The sequence below is a fragment of the Peromyscus maniculatus genome, chromosome 9 (assembly GCF_049852395.1).
Source record: "Peromyscus maniculatus bairdii isolate BWxNUB_F1_BW_parent chromosome 9, HU_Pman_BW_mat_3.1, whole genome shotgun sequence".
NCBI classification, from domain to species: Eukaryota; Metazoa; Chordata; class Mammalia; order Rodentia; family Cricetidae; genus Peromyscus; species Peromyscus maniculatus.
This window is the reverse complement of record NC_134860.1, coordinates 29,296,568-29,312,191: the sequence shown is the minus strand read 5'-3', so window position 1 is coordinate 29,312,191 and position 15,624 is coordinate 29,296,568. Positions and strand designations below refer to the sequence as shown.

Sequence of the window (15,624 nt, the reverse complement as noted above, 5' to 3'; positions counted from 1 at the left end):
TGGTAAACTCTTTTGTTAAGTCTCACTAATTCACGTAGGCGTAGTGTGTTCATCAAAATGTCAGCAAATGAGAAAAAAAAGAAGGGCACATTCCTAATGAAGAAAAATTTGAGCTTTCTACAACATGCACATTTTCCAGTGGCTGAGCTTTCCATGGAGTAATTATTGCACTCCTCCCAAAGATTACTGATTACATCATACAGAGAAACCGAGAGAGGGCTGGTTTATCTTCCCCATCTATCTGCGGTTCTTGTGCAAACTTATACTTGTTACCATGAAAAATGGCAAATTTGCCATGTGATCGAAATGTTAACAAGGTAACTGTCAGGGAGATGGATCTCTGATTGTCACTGCAAGTCAGAACACGAGGATACATTGATATTTCTCAATACAGCCTCTGCTTCCCCAACGTTCACTAACAACATTTCCATGGTGAGGGTAATAAATCACCCGGAAATAACAAGCTGTGTAGGATCTCTGGGATATGATAGATTTGTCTTAACAGCACTATCTGCAAGGTAGAAAACCATTTATAAAGATCTAAAGAAAGCCCTAATCAGCCGCATTTGTCATAATGGGGTAGATGAAGGAAAGATTGTAAACCCTAACAGTGTGAAGTATACTATGACAAAATTAAACCACCTAAAAAACCCACAGTCTGAAACAAAACACAAATAGCTTAATATTCCGAATGAAATTCTGGAAAATGGAGTTAATAACACAGTCCAAGCCCAGTAGTTACATTTGGCATTGATAGTAACATTCTTATCATACAACATCAACTGCTGGACTCATAAATAGAAAGTAGATTGTTCATCATACAATGAAAATGAATACTGCCTTAGCTCCTGGCTAAATGTACTCTCTCCAAGATTTTCTGTGGCTTTGTCCATTTATTTGTTTGTTTGTTTTTTTAAAAGGACATTTGGACTGTGTTATGCTAAGTCTTTAATTAAATGCCTTGACTAATTGAATATTCATTGGTTTAACCAATGAAATCATTTTTTCCCCCAGCAAAATGGCAAAGTCCTTCATCCAAGGGACCAATGAGAGAAGAAGCTGATGGAAAAATAAAATAAAAAAATAGATCAAACAAAAGGAAAGAAACTTCTGCAAGCCAGTGCTATCAGGTCACAGAGACAAGGTATGTGGTTCACCTGCCAGAGTGGTCTCTCTGTACTTGTTCACATGGACACAAAGATCAAGAGCCACATGGAGCCACCTTAGTCTCTAGCCTCTCTCCCTTTCATCACTACTCTTCGGCTAGTTGTCCTGTTTCTATCATTGCCATCTGTCAGAGAGTTCTATGTTCTATTCTTCCAACTTAAATCATTCTGGAAGATTCTTTACTATCTACTTGTTTCATGCAGCCCCCAGGCTCTTTGGTCTCTACCACAACCTCTTCTCTCAGGGCAAAAAGAACCACATCAGTCTGGATCAATCTTGTTTCTAAACCATGCACATTTCCTGTTAGAGAGCAGCAGTTCCTGGCAGCTCTGATGCCAGGTTCTCAGAGGTTGGACTGTCTTACTTTGAATCACAGTGAGAGCACTTACTAGCTGTGTAAGTGCTGAATGTCTGTGCACCTCAGGTTGCTCATCTGTCAGATGGGGAGAACAGCAATGGTTATGAATGACAGCATCGGGAAGACGAAATGAGCTTACCAAAGCAAGAGATTTGGGTGAGATAAAGCACCAGGGACTCACCCAAATCCATTACCTACTGCTGTTACAATGGCAATAACAGAAGGAGTTAGGACTTCTTTATGTGAATAGACAATGAGCATCTTCTTAAGGCCTGGTCTTTATTTCAACATTAAGCACAATGACATTATGTTCTAGCTGGTTCCAGAGTATCACAATAACGTGGAAAGAGTAGGTACAGTATATCAACAGTGACAGTCCACTGTACATCAAAACAGTAAAATATCATTGGGATATCATCTCTACTGTTAGTTCAGACACTTCAAGAGTACTTCAAATGAAAGAAAAGCATGGATCCATGGATCTAGACCATTCAAACAACAGATATACCTGATGTACAAATATTTGTCATTAGTAGTATTGTTAACTACACATTTGATACTCAATTTACAAAAAAATTATCTCTTTACCTGCCCTATAATCATATGTTTAATACCTGCCCTATAGTCATGTGGTTAATATCTGCCCTATAGTCATGTGGTTAATATCTGCCCTATAATACCACATGGTTAATATCTGCCCTATAACCATATGGTAAATATCTGCCCTATAGTCATATGGTAAATATCTACCCTTTAATCATGTGGTTAAATATCTGCCCTGTAGTCATACAATTAATATCTGCCCTACAACCATATGGTTAATATCTGCCCTATAACCATATGGTTAATATCTGCTCTATAGTCATATAGTTAATATCTGCCCTATAGCCATATGGTTAATATCTACCCTATAACCATATGGTAAATATCTACCTTATAGTCATATGGTAAATATTTACCCTATAATCATGTGGTTAATAACTGCCCTGTAGTCATATGGTTATTATCTGCCCTACAACCATATGGTTAATATCTGCCCTATAGTCATATGATTAATATCTGCCCTATAACCATATGGTAAATATCTTCCCTATAGTCATATGGTTAATATCTGCCCTATAGTCATATGGTTAATATCTGCCCTATAACCATATGGTAAATATTTGCCCTATAGTCATATGGTTAATATCTGCCCTATAGTCATATGGATAAGTGATTCTAGGGGCCACAAGCCAGGTAGAAATGACAAGAAAAACTCATGGGCACAGTGACACCTGTTTCTACAGAGGCTAGTCCCAACCCAGTACAAGTTGATGACCATAGGTGTGATCAATTATATTAGATAAGTTTTTCATTTTTCTAAAGAAACCTCAGGGCTACACAGGTGGCTGAGTGGGTAAATGTGCTTGTTGCAAAGCAAGAGGATCTGAGTTCAAATCCCCAGCACAAACATAAAAAAAAACTGGGGCATTGGCACATGCATACCTGAAATCTCAGAGGTGGAGGTGGGGGTTGTGGTTGCGGACAGGGGGATATTTGGGTCTTGCTGTTTGCCAACCTAGCTCCAGGTTTAGTGAGAGACTTTGTCTCAAGGGAATAAGACAAAGTGGGCAGGACATTTATATACATACAGCACACACACATACCATATATACACCGTATCATACATATGCACCACACACATATTACACACATGTACCTATGCATACATCTCACACTAATACCGCATACATACACAAATATGCACATACATCGCATACTACATGCAAACAACACACTATATTGTAGTGGGAAGCCATTCCAGCTTGGATCTGGAAGTTCCAACCCCCATTGAGACTCTGGCAACTGGAATGGAGAGCACTTGCCCATCCAGGTCTCGGGTCTCCAGGCGCCTCCCCTGGCCCCGACTCGTAGGTGTGACAGTTGCCAGAGTCTCAATGGGGGTTGGAACTTCCAGATCCAAGCTGGAATGGCTATCCACTATACTATATACACATCATACACATGTATACATGCACATATACTATACCAACCACATACACCCACACACTCTACTCATCTCTCTCTCTCCCCCCCCCCCCTCTCTCTCTCTCTCACATACACACACACACACTCCATATGCACATGTATGCCACACATAAACAAATATCCTATACACTCACTCACAAGCACACCATACACACTACATATAAATATACATGCATACATATACATACTCCACACATAAAACATAAATACACATACATACACTCCATATATATACACATATAACCACACCTAAGACACCATACATATACCATACTCACATATATATGTACATATATCACACACATGCGCACACACATCAGTACACATTCACATTTACATACACTACAGACACAAGGACTAGAACTTTGAAGTAAAAATATTCTGTTAAAGACATTAAATTGTCAAAGAACTAATTCAATAAAAGTCAATTTAAAACATAACTAATTCAATAAAAGTTAATGTTAAAAGAGACAAGAAAAAAATGGACTATAGTTCATCAGTGAAAATCATTTCCCACAGACATAGAGTAGAAACTGGGCAATTCTTCTGTCACTAAGTAATGGCAGCCCAGGATAGAAGGATGGCCATTTAGCATCGGGTGCTTTGAAACTATCCCAGGAAGAACTATTATATGGCTACCTCCTTTTTTCACAGTCACTGTGCTTTTTCCTAATTGTAAACAGTGTCAGATGTGAGCTGATTTCCTTGTCCATAGCTTGAGTTAAACAGTTCCGACTCCCAAGTGCAGACATCCTCACAATTACCATCTTTTAAAAGGCCAACATTCATTATAAAATCATTGCTGGTAAATTGTGAAATGATTTAACAGATCTTAAAAACATTTAGCTATAGAAGCCAGAATACAGAAAACAATTTATGCATCAATGTGTCTGAAAGTATAAAGCTACCCTACTTCATGAAATCAGTTTTGAGAACTAAAATATTGAAATGTTGACATTCAAGTTTTCAACTGGTGGATCCAAGGGGCAAATGCACTACTGAAGTGCAGAGACAAGTTAGTAGGAAGAGAGATCTTTATCACATAGTTTTCACGACCAACAAAGCAGCCAGTAATAGAGTTTTCAGAAAGCTCTGAGATGGTACCTCCCAGAGAAATGCAGAGTTGGCAATGGAATCTAGTACCCCTGCCAGTACATTGGCTCAGTCACAGAGATAACTCACACCCTTATAACACAAACTGAATATGGAGAAGACTGACCAGCAGAGTGGGTGGGACCTCCCAAGGCCTTCAGATTATCCCAATGAATGTTCAGAGACACAAACCCCACTGGGAGGAGACAGACGGGTGCTCTGTCCAGAGGCCCCTTCCTCCAAACATGTGATATTTGACTCCCCATTTCATTGACCCAGTTATCACATATTTGCCTGGGTTGTCCTGTTGTCCCTGAACAAGCATGACATAGTTCTTAGCATCATACACAGCCTAAAGCTGGTGTGTAGTTTTCCAAATCAATAAAATAGTTAGAAAAGAAGAGGTTAGCCTGGTGGTGGGGCCCAGGCCCTTAATCCCAGTACTCAGGAGGCAGAGGCACATGGAGCTCTGTGGGTTCAAGACCAACCTGGTTTACATAGTTAGTTCCAGGACAGCAAAGGCTACACAAAGAAACCCTGTCTCAAACAAACGAACAAACAAAAAGTTAAAAAATAAGGAATGGATGACTTGTGTTTGTGAGTGCTTTGCAGGGGACGTGGAGGACTCAAAACAAAATAGGAATGATTCCCTAAAATGTAACCTCTATTGTTCCCGCACTTGGGGGCTGCTTGCTGATTTGGGGATCCACATAAGTAGGATATAAATATTGATATGTTGGAGCTATCCAAAAAAAAAACTGTACAATTTCAGAAAAACCCATAAGCTAGTTGTTTAAAAGTCAACATTAATTAAATTATGTACGTTATAACGAAATAATTACTAAAAGCAAAGGTGGAAAAAATATTCAGAATTCCTACATCCTAATGGCTTCACTATATCTAATTATTATCTGTGCTATTGGGTGGTTGGGTCTGTTGTACCTGTGCGATGGAAGAGATATAATGTAGCATACTATTTGGCCACTGTTTTTCAACTCTGGATTGTAGCATTCAATCAGCAGCATGAAATTAGGTATGGTAAAACAGAATGTCCTTTATGTGGCAGAACCGGTAACCATGACCCATTTATTACTTTCTTGATTATCTAGGCTTAAGAAAACAATATCACATTAAATTTACAAGAGCATGGCGTTTATAGCTGTGACAGGAGCACAGAAACTGTGAGAAAATCTCTCCTTTAATATTTAAATGTATTATTCAGTAGAAGAGTCACTCCTGTACTGACAAACGAGTGCAGTTTGGTAATGAATTTCTGTCACTTCACTTCTGCCCCACTTGTCACATAAACAAAGCTATCAACAAACATTCGTATCTCAAGCACACTTGTTTGTCAACGATGAGGAAGAGGGCCTAATTGGATAGCAACTAAGCATTTAATTCTATCTGAATTTCCCAAATCATGGTTACATTATAACCAGATTGACCCTAAGTATAGAAATTCAACATTAACATTAACAAAAACATGAGGTGAAAATCACATTGACTTTATGAACTTTGCTGAAAAGGTGAATATATATTTTATGATTATGTATAAATTGTGTTGTGTTATACATACTTTTTCATCAGAAAATTTATGACATAGTTGTATTGTGCGTGTTGGTGTGTGTAGGTACACGTACACACATGCATATTCAAGCAATGTTTGGCATCGTTACCTGCACACTGACAGCTACAGATATAACAAAAATCATTATTTCACAACTTTCCTAGAGACAATTTTCTTATGATTGAAAGAAGAAATGGAGGAGCATTTTCGATTCATCATTAAATTTCAACAAAGTCATTTCACATTGCTAACATTGCTTAAATTTGGTTGAAATACCAAGCTACCAAAGTCTGCTGAGAAAGTGCTAAGTCCAAGTTCTCCTCCTATTATGGCGAAGGGTGGTGGAGTCATTACAGAACAGTAGGTAGATCCACACTCAACAAGAAGAGGAAAATAGCCGACACTTTGGAGGCTGTCAGTGGACTTCTGAGATGTCCACTGACAGCAATAGAAAATAGTAAACAGAAAGTGTAGTAAGGTGAATATTGGGGCAGCTCTGTACTAGTTCTGGTGTACACAGTGATATTAAAAGTTTCTGCATAATATTTGATTATATCCAAAAAGTTTAGAATTGGAACCCATTCAATTTTAAGGACAGAGAGAGGAGGGGAGGGAAGGAGGGAGGGAGGGAGAGAGATCTAGAGAGAGACAGAGAGAAAAAGAGAGAGTGCTAGAGCAAGACAGAGAAAAGAGAGAGGGTGAGAGCATCTTAAGAGCCAAGTATTTCATGGATATATATTTTAGACAATTAAACATATTTTGGCAAAACATACTTACAGCCAAACAGAATTAGAATTCTGAAACAGACTGGCTAATTTTATTTTGTCATTTCTAAGAAAAGAAAATGTCAGACATCACCATGCCAGTTTCTTTCTCTCTGCTCTTATGCCCCATAGGAAAGCTCCCCAACTGGACATTAGGATTCTCTGGAGGTTCCCCGGGTATACTTGGTAAAGATGCTCACAAAAGGACATAGGATGCACACTGGACTCAGCCATTCACCTCTCAGCTTCCTTACACCTTGATTTAGTGTCAAACACTGCTAATGTGCCTATTTAATCACTGAGAGATTCTGGGGGTGGGCAGGTATCATGTGCCCGCTCTGCTCAAGAGACTCTAGGATGGAATGACCCCAGGAAGAAAAGTAGCCTCTGAAACAGCCTCCAAAGTACTTCTAGGAAGTACACAATATCTGGGCCTTTGGGTTTTTTCAACGATTGACATCTCTGGGGTTGTTTACATCAGGCTATTCTGAGAACCCATAGCTGAACCAGGAGGCTAGCCGCTGCAGTCTGTGGGATTTGGGTTTTGTGGAGTGTGCTGTTTGATCATTGTATTTTAAGATCTAGCCTCTCATCTTGCATCTTCTCAGCAAAGCTTTGTTATTTTGAACGCTGATTCATATTTCCCCCCTTGGTCCCTCAAATACAGATGCCTGGCATGAGCATGAGCACTGCTTTCATTTTCAAAAAAAAAAAAAAAAAAGAGTAAAAGAGAGAGAGAGAGAGAGAAAGAAAGAAAGAAAGAAACAAACAAACAAAGAAAGAAACAAACAAACAAAGAAAGAAACAAAGAAACAAAGAAAGAGAGAAAAGCAGGCAAGCTTTCTTCTGGTAACTGCAGGCACCTGCCATGCTCCCTGTAGGATTTCTGAGCACACACAACCATTCAGGGTGGGTAGCAGTGGGAGGCAGACCTTGATCAAGAGCACATTGCTAGCTTTCCTTGGGATTTTAGAACTCGTATCCTAAGAGGCAGCCAATGCCAGGCATTTGCTTGTAAGGATAGGGATGTCATGGGATCAAGGGAAAAACCTGTGTAGGGAAAGCAATCCCACCAGGCAAGCTCTGGCTGCTCTTCATATCTCCAAATCTGCCCTGTCTGAGGGCTTCCTGTGCTTCTGTGATGCACATCACATTGCCAACAAACGACGATGGTAACAGAGCAGAGGCCTCCATATCCTGCCGTATGTATGGCATGGTGATTTGGAAACACAAGCTCTACTACAGTGGCCATTTGGGGGCAGGGAGGAAAAAGGCAATATCCATTCTCAACAGAGGACACCACCACTCTCAGTGGCTGGGACCATTAATCAACTCTCCTCACAGGCCAGGGAGGCAGCATTGGAATGTCTATCTGAGATATCTGGAGAGAAAACATGTATTTACTGAACACTAACTACCTGTTGGAAAATGTGCTGCAGACTTTCTAGAATGTGAGGCAGATATGGCATATGACCCACCTGAGCTCAGAGATATAGACAGCGAGCCTGGGAAATAACCTTTAGCCAGAAGCCAGGGCTGAGTGAAGGGAAGGCAGGGAACAAAAGACAAGATAGAAAGAGAAAGTAAGGAAAACACTGACCAGAGATGCTATGGTCATAAACAAAGGATCCAGAATCCCATCCCAACCCTTTCACTCTCCACCCTCGCCACATCCATGGTCCTATGGTTGATCCTCACTGCTGACCTCTGTGCGAGCTAGGAAAGAAAGCAGAGAAGATTGGCTCCAGACAATCTCCAGTCTCTGACTCTGTGCCCCAGATCCTGAAAACCACCTTCAGGGAAGAACTCCCTTTTGTAGCCACAATGCGAATAGGAACTCATTTGCAAAAGTGAGAGGAGGGTGAGAGGAGCAGGATGCAGCCTGCCCTTCTAAATACCCCTTTATTAATCTCCCCAAGCTTGTGGGTAATGAGAAGGGACAAAATACAGCCCCTGTGGCTGCCACACACAGAAAGCCAGAAGAAAAACTGTGTGTCAGGGTACCCTATTACAGTAACAGATTAAAGGGGCACAAACAGGGTACTAATTAGCAGTCATAAAATCTGGAGGCTGCAGATCGCTCATCTTTATACCTTGGCAGTCAAACATCCACATGTGCAGATAAGATAGGCATAGAACACCAGGGTGCAGGTGCCCAGGGAGGGCTCAGCTGGCAGGAGCCAGTGAGGGGGCTGGGTTTTGCAGTAGAAACTGCATTCTCCCAAGCATTCAAAGGCATTCAGGTGACTGCCCAAGAATGAAACCACAGGCAGCCTAAAGCCAGACAAGCACCTCCTAACTCAGCAAGGGATGGTGGAGACATCTGATTGATCATCTGAGAGTTCCTCTTCCCAGATGTATTCCAGCATGGTCCCTCCCAGGGTTTTATGCAGAAGGCTACTTCTGAGAAACAAGATGGGTTATTAGCATTCAGGGGCCAAAGTTTAGCCTGAAGGAGAGATACCTTCATCAATAAAATCCTTTCTGATTAAAGTCAGTCTTTTTTCTTGGGTCTGCTCAGAGCATGGTAAATAAGGCGGGTGTGCTTTCTAACTTTTATCACCAATTTGTTCCCTGAGGATTTCAAGGATTCTATTGCCATGAGGGAAATCTCTAAGAAAAAAGGAAGGAGTGTTCTTTCATTCATAAGTTTCCTGTTGATAAATTCACACCTAGTAACTCAGAGTTGGAAATACTACCCAGATATCTATCGTGTATTATAAAGTTACTAATCTATTATTTTTAAATCATTATATGTGGTGCATATCAAGAGCACTCTTTTACAAAAATAACTTAAGTTTTTTTTCAATAAGGAGAAAAGTGTGTCTGTATTATATGTGAATCTGAAGTTCATTTAATGTGTTTTAGCCTTTCAACTGGTATAACAATCAAAAGGCGGCATTGAAAGTACAGTCATGTAACAGAAGATTACACAGTAATCACCATCATGCTCATTTTATTCCCAATTTCATAATGAGGCCTGTGTATTATTTACTGGTAAATATTCCTCTCATTGTATAGTGAAATATCTGAAGTAAAAATGTCAAAGTGTGTGTGTGCGCATGGGCATGCGTGTGTGCGTGTACGTGTGCGTGTGCGTGTGCGTGTGCGTGTGCGTGTGCGTGTGCGTGTGTGTGTGTGTGTGTGTGTGTGTATGTATGTGTGTGTTTGCAGCTCTCAGGGATTGAACTTGGGACCTTGTGCCTACTGGCCAAATGATCTAGTCAAAGTGGACAAGACCTTTATAGAAATATTTCTCTTTATTTTCATGTGTGTTTGTGCTTGAATTCATGTCCCTTGAAGCAGGGTTTCTCTCTGAGGCTGGAGCTTACCATTTTTCAGCTACACTGGAGGCCAGGAAGCTCTAGTGATCTCCTGTCTCTACTCCACTGGGTTTTAGACATTCTCGACATTTACAGAATTAAATAAATTCTAGGGATTAGAACTCAGGTTTTTACATTTGTGCAACAATTGCTGTTACCTGCTAAGCCACTTTCACAACCCCCAAGCCTTTCTTTGAATACGAATTTCACATTAGAAAAGAGATATCTAATCCTCATTTTATTTTTCTTGAAAGGGTTGGGCAAATACCACTTAAATGGGACTATGTCCTCCTCTCCACATAATGGTGACTGGCTTGCCCATTATGCCCTCTTAGAAGATTTACTTGGTCTTTGTGTTCTCCATCTGACTATCTTATTTTGACTTTGGTATGCTGCCTAGGATAATATACAAAGATGGTCAACAATGTTTGGATTTGAGCTCATGAGAAGTGGACTAGATAGCAGGTGTCAACAGTTAGCCTAGGATTCCTGATACATCCCACATATCACTCATCCCAACTGTTCTTAAGATTCTGATGATAGTATGGGTCACATACCAAGGATGTGCTTGCTTAATTGATTCTTAAAAAGTTAATCCATGAGAGTCTAAAGGTGATAAACCCAGCATAGTAAGCATAGACCATTTAGGAAAACTATTCTTATACTGAATGAGACCTCCCCATTCTCTCCAACTAAACCATATGGGTGAGGCCCAGAGCATAGTCTCTGACTCACCAGGCAACTATGGCCTAGCCATTTCTCTTCTTCAGAAGAACCCACACTTCTCATAAAAGAGACACCAGTCTTTGTTCCTCTCCCCCTCAGAAAGGAAATGAAAGGCCAACTAAGAGAAGACATCTTGGATGTGCTATGCATATTTTCCAAAGAAACATGCTTTTTAAACCTAAGTTGTTAAGTGCTAATGAAAGATTTCTCTTTTACACAAGGGTTAAAGGACTTTTAATACATACATTCCCTGACTCTCATTAAGGAGACACTGATTTCTCATGGGTTCGTAAGCACCTACATAATTGAGAAGAGTTTGCAGCCACTGTGCAATAATCAATATAAACTCTAATGAGAGGACACACTGGCAGGGCGTGTGTTGTTCTTCTTCTGTCAAAGACACTGTAGTGAATTTTTTCAGAAGCTTTATTAGTTCTTGCTTAATATTATCCTTCTTTTTCATATGAAAACTTTGATTAGAATCTCAGGCAAAGCTTTAGGCTTTCAACAAGGAGGTTATTAAAATATAATTAATATCTAAATGGTGCTTAAAACACCATATTATGGCTAATTGGCAGTACAATCACAGGACACTAAGATACAGATGACATTAAATGTCAAGAGCCAGTCCTGATCTGTCAGTTACTTCATTATTCCAAGCAGAGAAGTAACTTTGTGGAGAAGGTGGACATAGCGGAGCTCTTAGAAACTGCACCTGGTCGGAACCTATGATTTTCTTCTGGACAGAGACTAAGGACGCCTCAAAGGGAATCGAATGGATCCTTGGGGGTTTCCATAGCTTGTTCTCCATATTGCTGCAGTCGGATATTCCTAAACAGAATTCCAAACTTCACTCTAGAAGTCTTTTTCAGAACCCAATCATTGGAACAGAAAGTGGTGTTCCAGAATCCTTCTGGTTCTTAACTCACAGGACAGGGTCAAAGAGAGACTACCTTTGGGTTCCTGGACACCCAATGATACATCCATCCATTTTCTGTGAAGTTCTGAAGTTCACTTTTTAGTTCTTGTGGCAAAATGTTTATGTTAATTCTCATACCAAGTGGGAACAAATTCAATCAGTCTATTATTACTTTGAAATTAGTTAAACATGTTTATGCATCTTAAGGGTCTAAATCAGAATTTCTCAAGTATGTTCTCCTAAATACTCTTATTGCAGATTTTGTGAAAGAGAGTGTAACAATGAAAGGTAAGCATCCTTTCTCCCTTTGCCCAAGAGAGTTATGTACTGAGTGTGGAATCATCCCTAGAGAGAACCGTGCTGCCATCAACAAAGCTGAAAGAAGTTGGAGATCTGAAGAGTGCTTTGACATCAGACACGAAGATGCAAGTTTGGACTTATCCTGCTGGTTTTTATCTTGCTTTGGTCCTGTACTTCACTATGCCTTTTTCCACCCTTTAGAAAGGTAATGTATATTTTGTGCCACTGTATGTTAGAAATATGTGATCTGGTTTTTGATTTTGATTTTGATTTTACTGGGGCTTACAGTTAAGAGGTTGCATGAGTCTCAGAAGAGACTTTAAATTTTGGACTTTCTATCAGTGTTGAGACTGAAAGATTATGGGGACATTTAAAGGTGAAAGCATTTTGCATTATGATATGGCTACAAGCCTATGGGGGCCAGGGAGTGGAATGTGGTGGTTTGAATAGGAATGGCCCCTTAGGCTCAAATATTTGGATGCTTAGTCACCAGGGAGTGGCACTATTTGAAATGATTCAGAGGGTTAGGAGGTGTGGCCTTGTTAGAGGAAGAATGCCACTTAGGGGTGGGCTCTGAGGTTTCAAATCTCAATTCTGCCTCCGTGTTTACAGATCACGCTGTAGCTCTCAGGTTCTGTTCCAGCACTGTGCTTGCCACAATGATCCTTGCCTTGATGAAAATGGACTGATTCTCTGAATCTGCAAGCAAGTACCTAATTAAATGCTTTCTTTTCTAAGAGTTCCATGGTCATCATGTCTCTTCACAGCAGTAGAACAATAACCAAGACAGTACTCAAATGGGTAGGGCATGCATGCACCTCCACCAAGGACTTACGTACATTCTCAGTGCCTGACAATCTACAGGTAAATAATTAAACAACTCATGTTTCTTCCAGTTTTCCAAGGTAAAGGGGCCTTTAATTGCAGATTAAACATCAGGCCCCAGTGAGACAGAATTTCAATCATAATTTGTGTATATGTTCAAGGAGACCAGATGCAGCTATAGACAATTAACCAAAACTATAATATATATGATATGAAAAGGGGGGAGATTTGTTCTATATGAAGGCCAAGGTTGATAAATACAGTAGTTGTTGAGCTAGGCTCCAATGAGAAAGGTGTTCATTGTTCAGAAAAATATAGGAGGGTAAAATAACCACTAGTCTATTCCATGGCTAAAATATAAGGTGCATAGCCATTCTGAGTTATTGACCCGAACACCACAGACAAACCAGAAAGGTTGGCAATCCCATACACTGCAAGTAAATTCCTTCAGACCAGGAGTCCACCATACAAACATTTTATGCCCTACTGCATGTCAGGAACAGAGAAGGCCTATTGAGTTCCCTTGCCTGGGCAACTTGGCCTGTAGGTCTCTCTCAGACACCTCTGGAGTAGGCATCAATACCAGGATACAGTTGTGCCCTCACCTTGTGAAAGTTAAAGCTCTTTATATGTTGTATATTTGGTTATTTTGTTTGTAAACTCATCTTGGCTGACTATGAGGAGCTCCATTTGAAGAATCCTTACAGTGAATCTGCTTTTAAGGGACAGAGACAGAGGCAAATGTTGGAATGTAGACTTAAATTTTTTTAAAAAGGAGAAAAAAATCCAAAGATGGCTGACTTGGTTGATAAATGGCTCACTTTGCAATCATGAGGACCTTAGCTTGATCCAAAGAAACTTTATAAAAACGTCTGTGTGTGGTAGCATGTGACTCAAGTGTGATAGATACAGATAGACAGATTCCTTTTCCTGTCTGGATGGGCATTCTAGACCAATTGATGAGCTCCAGGCCAAAGAAAGACCATGGCTCAGGGAGGCTGATGGCATTCCTGAGGATGACATTAGAGGTTGTCCTCTGGCCTCCACATGCTCTCACAAACATGTGCATCTATGTACTCACTAACATGCCATACATGAACACACTACACAAATTCATGCATTAAAAAAGCTAAAGAGAAAAACACGAAAGAAAGCTTAAATGTTACAGTGGCCACATGATGATAATCTGGTGTCAAATAGTAGAATCAAAATAAAAAAATCTACAATTTGATTTAACCAAGTCTTTATCTTCTGGGTTCACTGAGTTACATGGATGGATAGCTCATCTTAAATAATGATCCTATGACATGCACATTGGAGTAGAATGAGAGAGAGAAACTAGATTTTAATTGGTCAAACAAGTAGTTGCATGTGAGCACAACAAAGTGAGCTTTGAGCTTCCTATGGACACTGACAAATTGTCCTCTAGAGTCCAATTCCCAGCATCAGCACCACTTTGCCACGATGGCCTGTCCAGCCTAATGGCTCTCCACGCCAAGAAGGGCAGTCAGTGTGATTAAAATAACCATCAACAAAACGGCCCAGTAATTAACCGTCTCCTTCTTAAAATATAATTGTGGTCAGTGAGATTGATGGGTTCTTTTGGTCATTAACAATCTATTTAACAACCGTAAATTTAAAGTCATCACTTTCCTGAGCCCTAGTGTTAAAGAGGCTAGGAAACGGCAGAGTTAAGAGCTGGAAAATTAAGCTAGAATGTGAAAAGCAAGATTTACAAAGTAGTATTCCTCTGAGAGTACCACAGACCTAAGTGGAAATGGGTGCTATTAATGATACAGGATGTATTTAATTGCTTTTTTAAGAGGAAAAAATTCTGAATTGATGCCCTATAACGTAGAATACAACTTAGGTGGGAATGGGGCACCACTAAAGATTGAAGCCAGACAAAAATCAAGATTTTTCAAAATGAACCACCTACCCATAATAATAAAAATACTGCTTCACACAATATAAGACCCAGAACATATCTTTGGTCACCTTTGAGCACTCTAAAATAATCAGTTCTTGCCAAGGATTTTCAAATGCCACATAAAACACATGCAAGTGTTAGAGTACCTTTAATATATCTGAAAATCTGCCTTGACTAATAGGGATACTCGTGACAGCATTTCATGGATGTCTATGAACTAGAGCTGTACTTAGCTGGTTGTGTTATCAGTGAGTGATGCTGTAGTCTTTATCACACCTCATTTTGACCAAAGATTTTTGTTGTTATTTTCTTTTGGTTTTGTTTATGTTTTTTGTTTTTCTTTGTTTTTGGCTGAAGATTTATTTGCTAGTCCACTTGTTTTATTCCATGTTCATGAACCAGACAAGGAGACAGACAACTAAATCTTCCTCTGGATTATTTTCTAAGTAGCACTGAGTCTCAGTGCCAGGTTTGAACATGCCAACTTGAGGCCCAGCCCAGGCTCACCCTACTAGTGGTCCAGGAGAGAACCAATGGCCAGAAGGAAAGGGAAATACATTGTTTGCTACCTGTGTGCTTTGGATTATTGTAAGGAGCTCTTCCTAAGCAGGGAAAAAAATAGGGA

At 40.0% G+C, this 15,624-nt stretch overlaps 1 protein-coding gene and 1 long non-coding RNA gene across 13 annotated transcripts in view; one reads left to right on the top strand and one right to left on the bottom strand.

The window, feature by feature from the left end:
• The window catches only part of Fhit (fragile histidine triad diadenosine triphosphatase), a 1,536,882-nt gene that overhangs the window by 166,616 nt on the left and 1,354,642 nt on the right, over positions 1-15,624 (bottom strand). The window lies entirely within an intron of this gene.
• Positions 11,965-14,034, top strand: LOC143267274 (uncharacterized). The gene is made up of 3 exons (XR_013042242.1): positions 11,965-12,173; positions 12,261-12,449; positions 12,857-14,034. It is a non-coding gene; the product is annotated as an uncharacterized LOC143267274 (long non-coding RNA).